Genomic DNA, 20721 nt, shown 5'->3' on the forward strand with positions numbered 1-20721 from the left:
GTAGGAGGATTGCCATGAGTTCAAGGCCACTCTGAGACTACATAGTGAAATCCAGGACAGCCTGGGCTAGCGTGAGACCCTATCTTGAAAAAAAAAAAAAAAAAAAAAGTTTGAGCTGGAAAGATGGCTTAGTGGTTAAGGTGCTTGCCTGTGAAGCCTAAGGACCCATGTTCAATCTCCAGATCCCCTATAAGCCAGACACACAAAGGCAAGGTAAGCACAAGGTCACACGTGACCACTAGGTGGTAAAAGCATCTGGAGTTCGATTCAGTGGCTAAGGCCCTGGTGTGCCAATTCTCTCTAGTTACCTCTGTGTCTCAAATTAAAAAAAAAAAAAAAAAAATTGAACAGCCAGTCCTAGTTGTGAACACAAGGAAAAAAGAGAATATGCAACCATGAACCTGAAAATTCTACTGAGATGAGGTTTCCTGGACATTTATTATGAAACCCTCAGTCAGATGCTAGGGACCAACAATGACTATAAGGCATCAATACAGGATGTCTCCAGCCTAGCAAAGTTGGAGCTTAAACAGCAGCCAAACATACCACAAGTTCACTATCATGGGTTTTTGGAGTTCAAACAACCTGCTGTCAGAATATTGGTGGCATTCCATCACCCGGGAAGCCACAGGGTTCTTGAGAAAGCTTAGCTTTGGATTAATGGAGCACGCATGGGGGGAAGGGAGGCCTTATTTTCTAACCCTGACCTCAGAGTTAACACTTGTGTTAAAATTAGAAATGGCAAGAAGGGACAGGATGGAAAAACCAAAAATAAATTGAGTCAGTCTTTTCGTTTTGGCCTCTTGCCTGCAGTCAGTCATAATTATGAGTTGGATTTAAATAACAGATCATGGAGAACTCCTGAATGACTGGGCTCGTTGCCAAAGCAGTCCGTTCCACAGGAAGAAAGATGAGGTTTCTTCCCACTCACTCATCTTACACGGCGAGGAGGGCTCTACACAAGCTGGCTTTCTTATTTAGGGAAGAAAGGATTAGCAGGACTGTGGTCCCCCCACACTATTAACCTTTCAGAAATTAACTTTCAAATTATCTCTGGAAAATATTTGCTGTTTGCTTGCTTCACGCTGACTATAATGATTGCACTGTCTACACTTTAAGTATCTTGAGGGAACCAAGCTTCATACTGAAGAAAGGAAATAAAAATGATTAATCCAAATGCTACAGAGAAACCTCTCCAAATGACAGAATTTCACCAATAGTAGGGCCCATCCAACAAGCCCCAACTGGTGCATGGCTCAATTCTAGCAGGAATTGGGAGAGGTTGGGGTGGGGAGAGGGTGAGGAAGAGTTATGTGTTAACCCTGTGTCGTTAGAGAATCAAAGTTTAAGGTTAGAGAATCAAAGTTGAATAATCATGTTTTCATCCCACCAATGAAGCCCAGTAGAAGGTTCTAGAAGCATTTTGCAAAAGCAATTAAGTAACACAGGCAAAGGCCCGGTGCTTGCTGACAGCTTTCCACTTCAGACAAGACTTTCCACCTCCTTACAGCCACACCACAATAACTAGGGAAAATTTCCCTCATGGAGTCTTGACTTTGAATGTCTCTCTCTATCCAAGTGATTGGTCTTTTGATCTCCTGACATTGCCCATATATTTCCCAAGTTGGAGCCCCTTACCCATGACGGAGAAGGTGGCACTGGGGAAAGTCTTAAGTTTTCTCTAACTCTTTGCTTCACAAGGCTCAAGTGAGTCCCAGAGACTAAGATGCACAATATCAGTTGAGTCAAAGTGTTAATGCGATTTGGGTCTCTAATACCCCAAACGACAAGAGTACCTTCTTAAGGCTTGATTCCCCAGGAGCCACGTAAGCCCAGATGCACAAGGGGGCGCGTACATCTGGAGTTCGTCTGCACTGGCTAGAGGCCCTGGCGCGCCCATTCATTCTCTCTCTCTCTCTCTCTCTCTCTCTCTCTCCCTCCCTCCCTCTCCCTCTCCCTCTCCCTCTCCCTCTCCCTCTCCCTCTCCCTCTCCCTCTCCCTCTCCCTCTCCCTCTTTGAATTTCATGGCAGCAGGCATGATGTAGGGTCGTGCTGAGATCAGATCTTGACTCCTCGTACCTAAGATGACAAATTACATGATTGCAGTGACAGCCACCCTTCCCACAGGGCTGCTGGCTTAGTACGGTGCTGGGGGTGATGTAGAAGAAGCCAAGTGAATCTGGGAAGCCCCATGAACTGAACCAATGGAGCCTCTGATGCATTAGAATTGATGCTCTCCCAATACATTTAGCTTACCTGTCTTAAGCTTCCCCTTACCACTTCTATTGTCACCCTAATCTAACCCAGTCCACCCAGCCAGCCCCAGTACCTGCCCATCCCAGGCCTCACAATTTACAACCCGCTGGGTGACAGAGGTGCCAAAAGTACTCCATTTCTTCATTGTTTACCAGGTTCCCCGGGGTCCCTTCCCTCCCACCTCCCCTCCGAAAGCACCAAGCAGCAGCTGCATATCTTTGAGAGAAAGAAAGAAATTTCGACATTCAGAGCAGTGGGGAGATCGCTCTGGCTCATGGAGCGCTTGGCTCCCGTGTGATTGATACTGGAAGCTGTTGTAACCGAAAATGCACGTGAGTCAGGGGCCAAGAAAACTAAAGCTGACAAATGGCCCTTCACCCACAACTCTCAAAGAGGAAAACACTCCCCACGTCCCGCCTCATCCCCAAGATAAAAACAGCAAAACCCCTAGGAGAGGATATGCAAAATGAGACTGTGTATATCTAATTTGACAAAGGGTTATTTAAAAATAAATTGCTCAAGGCAAAAGCACAGAGCAAGAGAGTTCTGTTGGGCTTTGGCCAACTCTTTCTTACTGCAGTGTGCTGGCCAGAGAAGAGGAGCAGGACCAGAGAAAACAGAAGCTTCCAGAAACTGCACCTTGCTCTTGTATGAGCTGTAGTCTTATTGAGATGAAACCATACCATACCGTGCACCTATTTAAAATCAGTACATGCCTGTATTCTCCATTCTCAGGAGGCTGAGGTAGGAGGCTCTTAAATTATAGGCCAGCCTGGGTACACATTTATGTCCAAAGATAACAACAAAAATAAACATCCTGAAGGGTACAAAGCAATGAGTGTTGACATGGTCATCTAGACGTCCGCAACCATTACCACAATCAATTTTAGAACATTTTAAAAATTAATTTGTTTTGTTTATTTTTCTTTATTTATTTGAGAGAAAGAGGCTGATACAGAGAGAGCATGGGTGCACCAGGGCCTCCAGCCACTGCAAATGAACTACAGATGCATGCACCATCTTGGGCATCTGGCTTATGAGGGTCCTGGGGAACCGAGCCTCGAACCGGGGTCCTTAGGCTTCACAGGCAAGCGCTTAACCGCTAAGCCATCTCTCCACTCCTAGAACATTTTCATCGCCTCAGTAACAAATCTGGTGCCCATTTTCTGTTACAGTTACCTTCTCATTGGTGACACAAAGCACGTGACTAGAAGCAGTTTGGGATTGGAAAGGGTTTGGTTTGGTTTACAGACTAGAGGAGAGACTCCATGGTATGTTATGAGCATGTAAGGACCAGCATATGGTCCAGGGACAGTTTAGATAAATAAGTTTTTTTTCTTTGTGTGTGAGAGTAAAAATGCAAAGTCAAACTTTGTAAGCAAAAAACTAAGAGTAAGCTGAGTACAATGACATAGTAAGAGATTAGCAGAAGGTGTGTGTGGAACCCTAGATAAGTAGTGGAAAATACAAAAACCCCAGCTGCTCAGCAGCCGTTGTCCCAGTCCTCCCGACACTATGACTGACTGAACGGCTGCTCAGCAGTCCGGACAGAGACCTCCGCGAGACGCATCACCGATCCGAATTCATCTGCCCGACACGCTGTCCGAACGACCGAGACTCGCCTTGAAACACCGCGAACCGAGAGAAAAGTCGGAGCACGGACCCGCGCCACCAGGTTGTAAAGCGTCAGAAATCTCGCAGACCGAGTCTCGCGTTGCGACCGAGTCTCGCGTTGCGACCGAGTCTCGCGATATCAGGTTGTATACATGTTGGACTCATTAGAAATATTCTTGTGTTAGTAGTGATGAATATAATTTGGATATATATTATATTAGCTATAATATTAGTTGTGATAGTTTGGACTTGCTTGTGTGTGACTTTCATCCCAGTAAACTCCTTTGCGAGTACACCAGCGTCTGAGTATTATTGACCTTCATGGGCGGAATCCTCTCAACCAATCATCTTTGAGAGCGCTCGCGACAACGGTGGCAGGAGAAAACACACGGCATGAGCAAAGGCTGGCCATCACCTCCTGGCCCACATCAGGTGGACAACAGCAAGCAGGAGAGTATGCCAAACTAACACTGGCAAGCTAGGACCAATAAACCATTAAAGCCCACCCCGCTTCCCCCCAACAGGAACACACTCTCTCCAGTAAAGTCCCACCTCCCAAATTACCATCAGCTGAGGGTCAAGCATTCAGCACACATGAGTGGTTTGATTCAGGTGTCCCCCATAAACGTAGGTGTTCTGAACACTAGATCCCCAGCTAATGGCAATTTGGAAATTAAAACCTCCTGGAGGTGGGGTATTATTGGGGGCGGGCTTATGGGTGTTATAGCCAGCTTCCCCTCACCAGTGTTTGGCACACTCTCCTGTTGCTATTGTCCACCTGATGTGGGCCAGGGGGTGATGTCCACCCTCTGCTCATGCCATCGTTTTCCCCTGCCACCAATGAGCTTCTGCTCAAGTCTGTAAGCCAAAATAAACCCTCCCTTCTCCCCCCACACACAAGCTGCTCTCGGTCAGGTGTTTCCTGCCAGCAATGAGAACCTAACTGTGACAGACACCCAATTCAAGCCGCCACATGCCTAAGCAGCTGTTGCGTATCCTACCATCAACTCCAGTGGGCAATCGCACAGCTACTCTCTGCTTCTGGATTTGTCTATTCTGGACATTTTGTATAAATGGACTCTTACAAAAAGTGACTTGGAATGACTGGTTGCTTTCTCTTCTCATGTCCTTGAGGTGCATTCATATTGTAGCATATATCAATACTTCTTTTTGCTTTTCTTTTTCGAGGTAAGGTCTCACTGTGGCTCAGGCTGACCTGGCATTCACTATGTAGTCTCAGGGTGGCCTTGAACTCACGGTGGTTCTCCTACCTCTGCCTCCCGAGTGCTAGCATTAAAGGCATGCGCCACCACGCCCGGCTCTCCGTTTTGTTTTTCTTTGTTGGGGATTAAGCTTCCTGCATGCTAGCTAAGCCCTCTATCATTGAGCGTGTTCCCAGCCCCTTGCATTTAATTTTGTTGCTGAATCTATTGTATGTATGTATGTAACACCATTTTATTAACCATTGGTTCATACGGACACTGGGTTGTTTCTGTTTGGGGGCTATTATGAATTATTCCCCCATGAGCGTTCATATGTAGAGTTTTGTACAGATAGCAATTCGTCTCTCTTGGCATATGCTCAGGAATAGAATGGGAACTTTATGTTGAACCTTTTTTTGTTGTTAATTGTTTGTTTATTTGAGAGTGATAGAGAAAGAGGCAGAGAGAGAGAATGGGCGCGCCAGGGCTTCCAGCCATTGCAAACAAACTCCAGACTGTGCGCCCCCTTGTGCATCTGGCTAACGTGGGACCTGGGGAACCGAGCCTCGAACCGGGGTCCTTAGGCTTCACAGGCAAGCGCTTAACCGCTAAGCCATCTCTCCAGCCCATGTTGAACCTTTTGAATAAAGGTAAACTTTTCTCCACAGTTGTCACCTCCTACGTTTTTGCCAGTGATATATACAGGTTATAACTTTTCCATACTTTCGCCAGCATTTGTTCTTACCTATATTTTTCCTCGAGCCATGCTAGTGAGAACAAAGCAGTTTTGCATTGGGGTTTTACTTGCATTTCTGTCATAGATAATACTGTTGATTAAATTTTTTTCCTGTCGTTACTCACTATTTGTGTATCTCCTTTGAAGAAATGTCTGGATTCTGGCTGCTTGATAATCAGGTTATCTTTTTAAATATTTTATTTGTATGTATTTGTCAGAGAGAGAAAATGGGCACGCCAGGGCCTCCAGCCACTGCAAATGAACTCTAGATGCATGTACCCCTTTGTGCATCTGGCTTACATGGGTCCTGGGGAGTTGAACCTGGGTCCTTTGGCTTTGCAGGCAAGTGCCTTAACTGGTACGCCATCTCTCCAGCACCCCTGATATTTTCTTAGAATATTTAAGATGTTCTTGTCAATTGCTGCAAAAAGTCTGCTAAGGTTTCAACAGGGATTGTGTTGATCAATTTGGTGAATATTGCTGTCTTAACAATACCGAGTCTTCCAATCTATGAATACAGGAAATATTTCAATTTATTTAGGTGTTTTAAAATTTATTTCAACAGTGCTCTTTTTTTTGTACAGTGTAAGTTTTATACTTTCATTAAATTTATTCCTAAGTATTTCAATTTCTGTGATACAATTATAAATGTTGATGTTTGCTTATATTCATTTTCTATACATTTGCTGCAATTATTGAGAGACATTTGATTTCATTTTTCTTTTAGTTCACGACTATTGTACTGGGTGAGAGAGAAGAGGGGATGAGAGAGAGGAATGGAGAGAGAGGGAGGAAGCAGATGAGAGAAAGGGGAGAAAGATAAGAAGGAGGTAGGGCCAGGGCATTGAGGAGCATGCCTTTAATTCCAGCACTCAGGAGGCAGAGGTAGGAGGATCACACAGAGTTCGAGGCCACCCTGAGACTACATAGTGAATTCCAGCTCGGCCTGGGCTAGAGCAAGACTCTACCTCAAAAAAACCAACCCTCTCCCAAAAAAAAAAAGCCAGGCGTGATGGCGCACGCCTTTAATCCCAGCACTTGGGAGGCAGAGAGGTAGGAGGATCACCATGAGTTCAAGGACACCCTGATGCTACATAGTGAATTCCAGGTTAGCCTGGGCTAGAGTGAGACCCTACCTCAAAAAAAAAAAAAAAAAAAAGATACACAAAGGAGAGGGGTCCACACACCAGAGAAAGAGCAAAAGGGCCCAAGTTAGTGAGAGAGGGAGACAGATAAAAGGGGAGGAAAGAGGAGAGGAGGGAAGATACATGTACCAGGGAGCAAGAAAGCCAAAAACAATTTTGTTTTTTAGTCTTGATCATATATCTTACAACCTTGCTAAACTTACTTATTTAGCTCTAATTTTTTAGTGACTTTCTACATATGATTGTGCCTTCTGTGAATGGAAATAGTCACACTTATTTCTCATCAAAATTATTTTTTACCCTAATTAATTAATTAGTTAACTGCCAATTGATCTCACAAGAATCTTCAATACAATGTTGAATAGAAACCAAGAGTGGTCATTTTTGCCTTTTTCCTGATTCTGAAGGGAAAGCATTCCATTTTCCATTATTAAGTATGATGTTAGCTTATGGAATTTTTTTTTGTTAGTTGTATGTGTCTGACCTTTATTGAGATTAAGTTCCTGCCAGTCCTGCTTTTCTGTTAGTACTTTTTAAACTCTAAAAAATTATTTTATTTATGGGCTGAAGAGATGGCTTAGCGGTTAGCGCTTGCCTGTGAAGCCTAAGGACCCCGGTTCGAGGCTCGGTTCCCCAGGTCCCACGTTAGCCAGATGCACAAGGGGGTGCACGCGTCTGGAGTTCGTTTGCAGAGGCTGGAGGCCCTGGCGCACCCATTCTCTCTCTCTCCCTCTATCTGTCTTTCTCTCTGTGTCTGTCGCTCTCAAATAAATAAATAAATAAATGAACAAAAAAATATTTAAAAAAATATTTTATTTATTTGAGAGATAAAGAGGCAGATAGTGAAAGAGAGAGAGAGAGAGAGAGAGAGAGAGAGAGAATGGGCATGCCAGGGCCTCTAGCCCCTGCAAATGAACTCCAGACACATGTACCACCTTGTGCATCTGGCTAACATGGGTCCTGGATAATCGAAGCTGGTTCCTTTTGCTTTGCAGGCAAACTGCCTTAACTGTTAAGCCATCTCTCCAGCTCTCTTTTAGTATTTTTGTTATCAAAAGATATTAAATTCAGCCGATTTTTTTCTCTATCTATTGAGAAGATAACGTGGACTATGTTCTTTAAATTTATTCACATAATTAGTTAATGCTGTTACTTTTCAAATGTTAAACCAATCTTTATTCCACTTGGTCATGGTATATGTTAGGAGATGAATTATGGCTCTTAAAACTTCATGGGTTGGGCGTGAATAAGCAGGGGACCCTGCAGACTATAAAGTCAACCAACTGGACAGGGAGTCCACACCTGTGCAATAGTGGCACATAGCCTCTGCGGGTAACCAGCTGTTCTCTGGTTGGATGTGTGGCCCACTCAGTGGCAGAGAACTCACATCTGGTACTGGAAACCAAGACAGATTCCCATTGAAACTTAGACTTCAGAGAGAAGCCTACACTGCTCTCCAGAAAAGAAGAGTGGGCTTGTAACAATAAAAATTTCTCAGGTATGCCTACCCCCTTTAACCCAAGCTGCTCTCACTCCTGGTTGGAAAATCCGTTTTATTTCACAGATGAAAGAGAAAATGGAGGGCTTAGATCTATTGATGAGATAAGAACGTAGCTGACTGCCCCACCATGAGACATGCCACTTCTACCACCTCTGCCAGGGTCCAGGAGAAATTGCAATGGAAGAAGCAACATGAACACTGCTCTGACCGCTAACCTGACAACCAGCTCAGGGGTGATGGTGACAGACACGTTGATCAACTAAAACCTGTCCAAGCAGAAATCCAGAGGCCACAGAGAACTCAATACTAAATCAGACTGCCAAGAGGCCTGTCATGATGGCTCAGGGAACATTGGAAAACAGCATGTGGAAAGATTGTAAGAGCCACAGAGTGGATGGGAACATCCTGAGGCATGGTTTCCTGCTACCCCGTTGGGACTGACTGAGGCCTTCTTGATTCCGTAGTAAATACCATAACTCCACTGAGGAGGACCCCCGGGTAACAGGAGCAGGGACAAGGCAATAGAAGAGTATAATCTATTGTATATAAAATAAAATTAAAAATGTAAAATAAAATGAACGATTAAAAGTAAGTTAAAAATGCCGATGCTGGGCTGGAGAGATGGCTCAGTAGTTCTTATGCAAGCAAGAGAACCTGCGACAGCCTGAGTTCAAATCTCCAAATTCCAGGTTCAAAAATAAAACAACAGCTGGGTGTGTTCATGCCACCCGTAACCCCGGTCCTGCAGGGGGAGCAGAGACTCAAGAATCTTTGGATCCCCACAAGCTTTTAGAAAGTGGTAAAGACCGGGCGTGGTGGCACACGCCTTTAATTCCAGCACTCGGGAGGCAGAGGTAGGAGGATCGCCGTGAGTTCAAGGCCACCCTGAGACTCCATAGTGAACTCCAGGTCAGCCTGGGCTAGAGTGAGACCCTACCTCGAAAAAAAAAAAAAAATAGAAAGTGGTAAAAAGAGATTCCCAGCTCAAAACAAGGCAAAGCTGAAGAATGATCGGGTGGTGCCTCCACGGGTGGGGTCCCTGCCTCGGGTGAGGGGGCTGGGTATCATCACAAGGACAAGTACATGTGCATACACCACCCACACCTCATTACACACACACAGAGGTAAAAATAAAATAATTCATGTGTTGAAGTTATTGTAGATCTAATTAGTCCAAATGAGATCCAACTGGATTACTATGGGCTAATATTAATTCCACTTGATCCTAATTTGACTTATATAAAAGGGAAATTTTCACAGACCTCCCCCCGCCCCCGCCCCCGGGAGAAGGTGATATGAATACTGTACTTGGGTTGGCACACACCAAGAGAAGAGAGAGCAGAAGAGAGAGGTGTTGAGTAGGTCCTGATGTCCTGCCCTGCCAACACATTCTTCTCAGTTAGTCCTCAAAACTATTATTTCTTTTTAAAAAATTTTATTTATTTATTTATTTTTATTTATTTGAGAGCAACAGACAGAGAGAGGAAGAGGCAGAGAGAGAGAGAAGAGAGAGATTGGGCGCGCCAGGGCTTCCAGCCACTGCAAACGAACTCCAGATGTGTGTGCCCACTTGTGCATCTGGCTAACGTGGGTCCTGGGGAATCGAGCCTTGAATCGGGGTCCTTAGGCTTCACAGGGAAGCGCTAAACCACTAAGCCATCTCTCGAGCCCCAGAACTATTATTATTATTATTTCATCCACACATCTATCGTACATTGTTGTAACGATCCTAGCAAACATACATTGTGTATAATGCATGTTACTGGATTTGATATGTTAGTAGTTTGATGAGGATTTTAAATATGTATTTATAACAAATGTTGACATGTAGTTTTCCTTGCTCATGTGACATGTTTGTTTGGATTATATTCTTAGCGTTTCTCTAAGCTTCCCATACACTGTAACAGAAACAACTTCAGATTTATGATAATTTAGTCCTACTGAGATATAGAAACATTACTCTTGTAACTCTACCCCCTGATATTTTTTGTACTTTTGTTGTGTTATATCATATTATATGATTGCTAAAAGTGTTACAAACCTAATACACTGACACAGTTATTATTTTTATAACCATCCAGAAAACTAAGAAAGGAAAAATATATATACATACATACATACGTACATATATGTTGGAGAGTTTGTAACTTTTTGTCTGTCATTTCTGGGTTTTTTTCTTTGTACCTTCTTTTCTTTTTTTTTTTTTTTGGTATTTTTATTTATTTATTTGAGAGTGACAGAGAGAGAAAGGGGGGGTAGAGAGAGAGAGAGAGAGAGAATGGGCGTGCCAGGGCTTCCAGCCACTGCAAACGAACTCCAGACACGTGTGCCCCCTTGTGCATCTGGCTAACGTGGGTCTTGGGGAATCGAGCCTTGAACCGGGGTCCTTAGGCTTCACAGGCAAGCGCTTAACCGCTAAGCCATCTCTCCAGCCCTGTACCTTATTTTCTAAGCAAAGAGGGTCCACTGAAGTCTTTCATGGAAGAAAGGAAATGGGAGGCATAAGAACATAAAAATGATATTCCTTGGGCTGGAGAGATGGCTTAGAAGTTAAGGCACATGCCTGTGAAACCTGAGGACCCAGGTTCGATTCCCCACACCCCATGTAAGCCAGATGCACATGGTGGCACATGCATCTGGAGTTCGTTTGCATTGGCTAGAAGCCCTGGTGTGCCCATTCTCTCTCTCTCTCTTTCTCTCCCTCTCTCTGTTTCTAATAAATAAATAAATGAAAATAAACTCTTTTTTAAAAAGTGATATTCCTAGGTCAGTGGATCTGGTAAATGTGTAAATTAACCGGGTGTGGTGGGCAAGATAGAAGTTAGGCAGGTAAGTTAGGAGTTACCACAGCAGGGTACAAAGTAACAGGGGTTTGGTTTTATTTTGCCTCAGTTTCTGGGGCTGGAATATCAAAATCAGGGTGACTGGGCACTGATGCAGAGCCAAGAACAGAAGACTACGTTCATCAGGACTTGATGAACTGAGGTCAATCTGCGGATGGACCCTAGAGGGGATCATAATGATGCCCGGTCATTTGAGATGAGGGGACTCCGAGGGAGGAAAGATGTCTAGTAAGTAAAGCCCCATGGAGATGGGAGCTAATTGCCAGGCAATTGGGCATGAATACCAAAGGGCACTGTTCCCAAGGCAACAGCGTCCCTGCAGCTGTCAGGGGTGAGGTTACAGACCCAGGAAGAGAATGCCGAATTCCCCTTCCCTTTCCCAGGGCAGATGACCTTTCAGAAATGAAACAAATTAACTCTGTGTCCTGAGAGGAAGCAGCTTGGACCGCCTTGGTTCAATGGCTCTATTGTTTCAGGTGAATCCAGGTGAGTCAATTCATCCACTGCTGATAGTCTCTCCCCAGGAGGTTTTTCTGTCTGTGAATTCTCCTCTGGAGGAATTTTGTAAGATCTGGATTAGACCTGTCATTGGGAAGATGAGAAGAGCAGAGAGGGAAGGGGCATTCTCCTCTAAATGTAACCACAGCGCTGTTGGGGACGTTTGAGCTGGCTCTTCCTTCCTTGCAAGCGAGAGGTAACCAAGGTCATACACGCTCTTCAAGGTCAGAATGGAGGGACTTACTGAGACAGCTAATAATTTGAAAGTTCAAGAACTCATCAGAGACAAAATCAACATGAAAATTAGGGAGAATAAAAAACATTTTCTTTTCTCAAAGGAAGGAAAATGTGCCATACTAAAAATGCAGTTTAGGGCTGGAGAGATGGCTTAACGGTTAAGGTGTTTGCTCGCAAAGCCAAAGGACCTAGGTTTGATTCCCCAGGGCCCACGTCAGCCCGATGCACATGGTGGCACATGCATCTGGAGTTCATTTGCTGTGGCTGAAGGCCCTGGTACACCATTCTCTCTCTCCCTTCCTCCCTCCCTCCCTCTCTCTCTCTCGCTCTCCTCTTCCTCTCTATCAGATAAATAAAAATCAAAAATAAAAATTTAAATGCAGTTTAGCTGGGCATGGTGGCACACACCTTTAATCCCAGCACTTAGGAGGCAGAGGTAGGAGGATTGCCGTGAGTTCAAGGCCACCCTGAGACTACATAGTGAATTCCAGGTCAGCCTGGGCTAGAGTGAGACCCTACCTCGAAAAACAAAACAAAACAAACAAACAAACAAACAAAAACCCCCAAAATGCAATTTAGCACTATTGGTCTATTACCTGAGTGACCCCCAAAAGATTGGTTAAGCTAACTTTGTTCTTGACACTCGCTGAAATGATCCCATATCTCCAAAGGATTCACTCAGCAAAGTTTTAGGGAATACATCACAGTCAATTATTTTTAAAGCCAAACAAAACAAATACTATAAGCAAAACACCCTAAACAAGAGCTAGCAGGGAAGAAAACAGAATGAGACCCAGAAAATTCAGCCCATGCATATTGCAAGTCTTAGACAACAGCTTATTTGATATGTTTAAATGAAAGAAGGGATTGAATACACAAGTTGTTTATGTAAGGAGAAAAGTAATAGTTTCTTAAAATGTATTTATTTGGGGGAGAGAGAGAGAATGGGCATGCCAGGGCCTTCAACTGCTGCAAATGAACTCTAGATGCATGTACCACCTTGTGCATCTGGTTTACATGGGTCCTGGGGGATTGAACCTGGGTCCTTAGGCTTTGCAGGCAATAGCCTTAACCACTAAGCTATCTCCCCAGCCCAAGGAATAGGTTTTTTGTTTGTTTGGTTGGTTTTTAGTTTTTTGAGGTAGAGTGTCACGCTATTCCAGGAGACCTGGAATTTACGGTGTAGTTTCAGGGTGGCCTTGAACTCACGGCAATCCTCCTATCTCTGCTTCCTAAGTGTTGGGATTAACAGTGTGTAACGGCGTGTACCCCCACGCCCAGCTTAAAGGAATAGTTTCTTAATGACCCAGGGAGGTCTTATAAAAGGATCAAATTAACAGTTGGAGATCTAAAAATATGAGTAGGTTTATCTCCATAAAGAAAACCCAAAATTTAAGCCAGGCATGGTGGTGCATGCCTTTAATCCCAGCACTTGAGAGACAGAGGTAGGAGGATCACTGTGATTTCGGGGCCACCCTGAGATAACAGTGAATTCCAGGTCAGCCTGGGCTAGAGGAAGACCCTACCTCGAAAAACAAAAACAAACCAACAAAAAATAATAATAAGGTAAACCGGGAGTGGTGGTACACGCCTTTAATCCCAGCACTGGGGAAGCAAAGGTAGGAGGATCGCCGTGAGTTCAAGGCCACCCTGAGACTACATAGTGAATTCCAGGTCAGCCTGGGCTAGAGTGAGACTCTACCTCGGAAAACCAAAAAAACACCCAAAATTTTTATAAAGCAAATATAGAATTTACTTTGTTTCATTGAAATAGTTAATCTATTTAACATTCATTTTGGTGTAAAGACTGAAATAATTCAATTTTTCTTTCCCATATGCTACCCTCTTTTCCTTGTACAATTTATCAGATATGTCATGTAACTGATTTGAAATGTCACCTTTATCAGAAACTAAACCTCAACACATATTTACATCTTATTCTTGGATATATTTTCTTTTTTTTTGGATATATTTTCTCTCCCTCAGATTCCTGTTCAGATATTGATGCAGGTCAGCTTCAACAGAACAATGACTCTGATGTCTGTCAGACTTTTCAGCACCTTGTAGGGTTGGTGCTCCCTCGTTACTCTTTTCTTCCAAAATAATGGCGTTAGTATTTTTTAAATTTTATTTAGTTATTTATTTGCAATCAAAGAGAGAGAGAGAGAGAGCAAGAGAGAGAGAATGGGCATGCCAGGGTATCCAGCCACTGCAAACGAACTCCATATGCATGCGCCCCTTGTGCATCTGGCTTAGGTGGGTCCTGGGGAATCGAACCTGGATCCTTTGGCTTCACAGGCAAATGCCTTAACCACTAAGCCATTTCTCCATCCCAGTGTTAGTATTTTTATTAAGAATGTTGGCAGGGCTGGAGAGATGGCTTAGCAGTTAAGTGCTTGCCTGTGAAGCCTAAGGACCCCAGTTCGAGGCTCGGTTCTCCAGGACCCATGTTAGCCAGATGCACAAGGGGGCGCACGCATCTGGAGTTCGTTTGCAGAGGCTGGAAGCCCTGGCGCATCCATTCCCTCTCTCGCTTTCTCTCACTGTGCCTCTTTATGTCTCCATCACTCTCAAATAACTTAAAAAAAATGTACAAAAGAATGTTGGCAGGACCGAGGCATTATCTTCCCCCCAAAATCACTGACTGCTGTTCCCACAATACATAAACCACAACCCCATGGGGAATCCCTGCAACCCCACAAAGGAGTGTCCCCAATGCAATAGGGGCCCAGGGATGAGGGAAAAGAGGGTACCAACATATGATGTATCCATATGAAATAAGTTGTTAATAATCATCATCATAATAGCCATTAGAAAAAAGAATGTTGGAGCTGGGCGTGGTGGCACATGCATTTAATCCCAGCACTAGGGAGGCAGAGGTAGGAAGATCACTGTGAGTTCGAGGCCAACCTGACACTCCATAGTGAATTCCAGGTCAGCCTGAAGTTGAATGAGACCCTACCTCAAAAAAAAAAAATAAATAAAATGTTGGGCCAGAGAAATGGCTTAATAGTTAAGGTGCTTGTCTGAAAAGCCAAAGGACCCAGGTTCAATTCCCCAGGACCCACGTGAACCAGATACTCAGGGGCATACGCAACTTGAGTTCATTTGCAGTGGCTGGAGGCCCTGGCATACCCATTCTCTCTTTCTCTCTCTGTCTCTGTCTGCCTCTTTCTCTTTCTCTCTCTCTCTAAGAAAAAAAAGGCTGGAGGGATGGCTTAATGGTTAAGGTGTTTGTCTGAAAAGCAAAGGATCCCCGTTCGATTCTCCAGGACCCATGTAAGCCAGATGCCCCATTCTCTCTCTCTCTCAAAGAAATAAATAAAAATAAAGATATGGGAGAATGCATTTGTAAAATTTTCTATTAATCAATTTGTATTTTAGTCTTCTCCTGAGGTTAGTTTTAATAATTTGTATTTTCCCAGCTACTTCTCTGCTACATATATAGCCAGCCTCTGTCTCTATGGCTTTTGCATTTGTGAATTCAATGAACCACAGGTCCAAATGTTTGAAAAAAAATTCATCTGTACTAAACATATGCAGACTTTAAAAAAATTTTTTTGTTTATTTTATTTATTTAGTTAGTTGAGAGCAACCAAGAGAGAGTGGGGAGAGAGAGAGAATGGGCGCGCCAGGGCTTCCAGCCACTGAAATGAACTCCAGACATGTGTGCCCCCTTGTGCATCTGGCTAACATGGGTCCTGGGAAATTGAGGCTCGAACCGGGGTCCTTAGGCTTCACAGGCAAGCGCTTAATTGCTAAGCCATCTCTCCAGCCCAACATATACAGACTTTTATTGGCACTATTCCTAAACAACATAGAATAACAGCTATTGACACAGTATTTACATTATATTTGGCATTATGAGCGATCCAGAGATGATTTAAAGTATAAGGGAGGGATTTCTATATGCTAGATGCCAATACTGAGCCATTTTATACTAGGAACTTGAGCAGCCCCAAATATTGGTACCACAGAGGTCCTGAAACCAAATACAGTGTGACAACTACATCACAAGGCAAGTATTATTATTATGATGATGATGATGATGTATTATCTTCCTAACCGATATTGTCAAAATTCTCCTTTTGTCCATATTCATCTTTAATATTTTTGGCATTTTTAAATTTTTTTAAATTTATTTTCATTTGATACAGAAGGAGGGGAGAGAGAGAGAGAATGGGAGTGTCAGGGCCTCTAGCCATTGCAAACAGACTCCAGACACATGTGCCATCTTGTACATCTGGCTTACGTGGGACCTGGAGAATCAAACCTGGGTCCTTAGGCTTTGCAGACAAGTGCCTTAACTGCTAAGCTATATCTCTAGCCCATCCCCCATGTCTCTTCACTATTTGATTAGTTTAAATATGTACCCTTTTATTTTTCCATAAGAGCATTCTCTAGTACATTCTTTTTTACTTTTTAAAATATTTTATTTTTATTTATTTAACAGAGAAAGGTGGGCGGGGGGGGGTGGAGAGAATGGGCATGCCACGGCCTCCAGCCACTGCAAATGAATTCCAGATGCATGTGCCCCCTTGTGCATCTGACTTACACGGGTCCCAAGGAATTGAACCTGGGTCCTTTGGCTTTGCAGGCTAGCGACTTAACCACTAAGCCATCCCTCCATCCTTCTAGGACATTCTTATGTATCCTTCAGTTCTCTCCTTTTTTTGTTTTTTATTATGGACATGCATCATGTGTTGGTACCCTCTTTCCCCTCGTCACTGACCCCATTCCGCAGGGGGCCCTCCTTGGCGGAGCTGAAAGGTATTCCCCATGGGGTTGGGAGTTACGCATGTGAAATCAGCAGTCAGTTATTGGGGGGAGGCAATGCTTCTGGGACAGGACATCTCAGCCTGTGGCTTTTACAACTTTTTCCGCCCCATCTTCCACAAAATCCCCTGAGCCGTGGTGGGTGAGTTTTAAGTCAGCTCTCTTTTCTAATTAATTGTTGCTATTATAACTTTACTAGTCTTTTCCCTTCTTTTGTTCTTAAGGGTAATATAATTTTTTCCCCTAGCTTATTGGATTGAACACTTATTCTCCCACTTGTCTTTCATTGGTCAGAGCTATATTAAATAGCTTTTGGATGTGTCCCTGTGTGTGTGTATTGCATGCACCCTATGCATATGCATGTGGAGGTCAGAGGAGACCATCAAGTGTCCTTCTCCATCACCCTTCCACATGAACCTGGATCTTGGGGTTCATGGTTTTTTGTTTGTTTGTTTTCTATCAGACCGGCTGACCAGTAAGCTCCAACAATTCTCCTGTCTCCACGCACCCCCTCCAACCACAGGATGGGTGTAGCCAGGGCCAGCTTTTGACGCGGGGGCTGGGGTCAAACTCAGGCTCTCACGGCTTGGGCTGCAAGCAGTCTTACCAGCTTAGCCATCTCTCTAACCCTTTAAGTAACTTTTTAAAGAAAAATCCCTGTGCGCTTTGAAGATCTGTTCGTTTAAAACCATCCGCATATTGCCTTCATGCTTGAAGTAATACTTTGGCTGGAAATGAAATTCTTTAGTCAGAGGTTTCCAATACAATGAACTTTTTGCCATGGTGAATATTGCTTTAATGATGCTGGAAGCCACGCTGATTTCTTGCCCTCCTCCTTGAAGTGATTTGATTTTCTGTCCGAATGATGTGATCTTTGAAGTATTGTAATATTATTAGACTGCGTTCTAGCGCAGACTAACCTTCGTTAGTTCTTCCTGGAAGATGCTGTGTTGCTTAAATTTATGGATGCAAGTATTTTATTTCAGAAGCATCTTTTTGAATGACACTTTGATTTTTTTTTTTCTTCGAGGTAGGGTCTCACTCTAGCCCAAGCTGACCTGGAATTCACTATGGAGTCTCAGGGTGGCTTCGAACTCACGGCGATCCTCCTACCTCTGCCTCCCGAGTGCTGGGATTAAAGGTGTGTGCCCACGCCCAGTTTATACTTTGAGAGAGAGAGAGAAAATGGGCACACCAGGGCCTCCAGCCACTGCAAAAAAAACTCCAGACGCGTGTGACCCCTTGTGTATCTGAACGTGGGTCCTGGGGAATCGAACCTGGGTCCTTTTGGCTTTGCAGACAAACACCTTAACCACTAAGCCATCTCTCCAGCCCTAGTCCTTTTCTTTTTTATGTCCTTTCAGTTCTTCATTCTAATGAACTTTTGAGTTCAACAACTATATTTTCCATTCAACTACTTTCTCTGACTCTGTTACCGCTAACTCCAATACCAAGATCGTCTGTGACTCTGTTCTCAAGTGTGTTTGTAAGTCTCGGTTTCAGTCATTTGGTGCTTGCTCTTGTCGCGTCTGATTCCTCAAATACGTGACTGACACTAAGACATGAAAACCATAAATAAAATTTGAGGCTTTGGTTAATGTTGCCTTTTTTTTGTTGTTGGTTTTTGAGATAGGGTTTCACTCTAGCTCAGGCTGACCTGGAATTCACTCTGTAGTCTCAGGGTAGCCTTGAACTCATGGCTATCCTCCCACCTCTGCCTCCTGAGTGCTGGGATTAAAGGTGTGTGCCACTAATGTCTTTTTTCCAGAGCATATTTTCTGCTCTTTGGCAGGGAGTAAGATAGGGATGGATCACCTGAGGTCATCCTGGGGTGAACTCATGTGAAGTGAGATTTCAGCCTGTTCTGTGTCCTCTGTACCCAGATACCTCGGGTGCTCCACTTCCAGAGTCTTAACTGGTCATGTACACCAAGGCGCCTCCTCATTGGTACACACTCAGGACTAATTCTGCGCTCCCTCCTGACAGTCTGTTGACAGATCTCTTTGGATTCTATTCCGTTTTGCTTGTTTCTTCAACTCTTTACCTGAGCCATTTAGAACCAGTTAGGAAAAGTCAGACATCCACGGGATTGTTGCCTTTCAGATCCTATAAATAACTTCAGCTTAATTCCCACCTTAAGAAGCTAGACAAAGAACAACAAATGAACCTGAAGAAGCAATAGAAGCAAAACAATACACAAGAGCAAAAATTAGTGAATCAGAAAAGCAGCAGAGAGAACCAGTAAACCAAAAACTGATTATCCGAAGAAAGGAAAAGGAGAAGGTCTCTTTGCATGCTGGTTAGGGGAAAGAAATAGACAAGGCGATTTTCCATCACCAGGAATGACAGACATAACGTACTATCGATTCATATTCAAAAATAGTTTAAAGAATACAAGAACAACACCATTGCCATTCATTCAACACTTAGATGAAAATGTTTTGGAATCACAACATATAAAAGGTCATTCTAGGAGAAATAAATAGTTTGAATCACTGTGCTATGTCAAAGAGATAGAATTTATACTTAAAATCCTCATACAACGAGGGCTGGGGAAATGGCTTAGCAGTTAAGGTGCTTGCCTGCGAAGCCAAAGGACCCAGGTTCAAGTCCCCAGGAACCACGTAAGCCAGATGCACAAGGGGGCACATGCAACTGGAATTCGTTTGCAGTGGCTAGAGGCCCTGGCATGCCCATTCTCTCTCTCGCTTTCTGATTGCAAATAAATAAATAAATAAATAAATAAATAAATAAATAAATAAATAAAAATTTTAAAAACTCCTCATACAACAAAAACTTAAGGCGTACTAAAAAATTTTTAAAAGCCTTTAAGAAAAGCTACTTTTTTTAAAATGAAATTACTTCTAGAATATTGAAGAAGAGAATATTTGCCAACTCATTCTATAAAGCCAGAATTACTACTCTGATAACAAATCAGAAAAAAATATGTGGATACATATAATTAATATTGACTGTCTAAAAACACTTAGAATTGCTGGGTATGATGGTGCACGCCTTTAGTCCCACCATTTGGGAGGCAGAGGCAGGAGGATTGCTGTGAGTTTGACTAGCCTAAGACTACATAGTGAATTCCAAGTCAGCCTGGGCTAGAGCAAGACCTTACCTCAAAATAAATAAACAAACAAACAAAAACACGTATAATATTAGTTGGGCATGGCAGCATACTTCTTTAGTCCCAGCCCTTGGCTACGGCAGGGGAATTACAAGTTCAAAAAAAGAATATTAAAATAAAAACACTTATCTTGAGATGTTTGAAACGTGCCGAAATAAAGTTCTTAAAAATATCATAAAAGTAGGAAAATAAAGTATAAAGAGAACTAAAATGTTCTATAGTTTTTAGATGGGTGAAAATACAAATTTATGTCAGATTCTAGTAAATCAAGATGCATGTTGAAAAGAATACCAAAAAATAGTCGTATTGTTAACTAATTAAAAGGGAAATGCAGTGATAAAATATATTTTATGGTCTTACAAAATGCAAGAAAGGATAGTAGAAAAAGCGCGGCACAGATGGGAAAAGATAGCAATGGACAAGGAGGAGATTTGAGCCGTAAGATATCAGCGACTACTTCAAATATACTTTGATTACTGGGCTGGAGAGATGGCTTAGCGGTTAAGGCGTTTGCCTGCAAAGCCAGAGAATCCTGGTTCAACTCTCCAGGACCCACATAAACCAGATATACAAGGGGGCACATGCGTCTGGGGTTAGTTTGCAGTGGCTGGAGGCCCTGATGTGCCCATTCTCTCTCTCTCTCTCTCTCCCTCTTTCTCTCTCTGAAATAAATAAATAAATAAATATATATATATATATATAAATATATATATTATAAATAAATATAATATATATATAAATAAATATATATATAATATAAATATAAATATATATATATAT

This window comes from Jaculus jaculus, chromosome 18, assembly GCF_020740685.1.
Source record: "Jaculus jaculus isolate mJacJac1 chromosome 18, mJacJac1.mat.Y.cur, whole genome shotgun sequence".
NCBI classification, from domain to species: Eukaryota; Metazoa; Chordata; class Mammalia; order Rodentia; family Dipodidae; genus Jaculus; species Jaculus jaculus.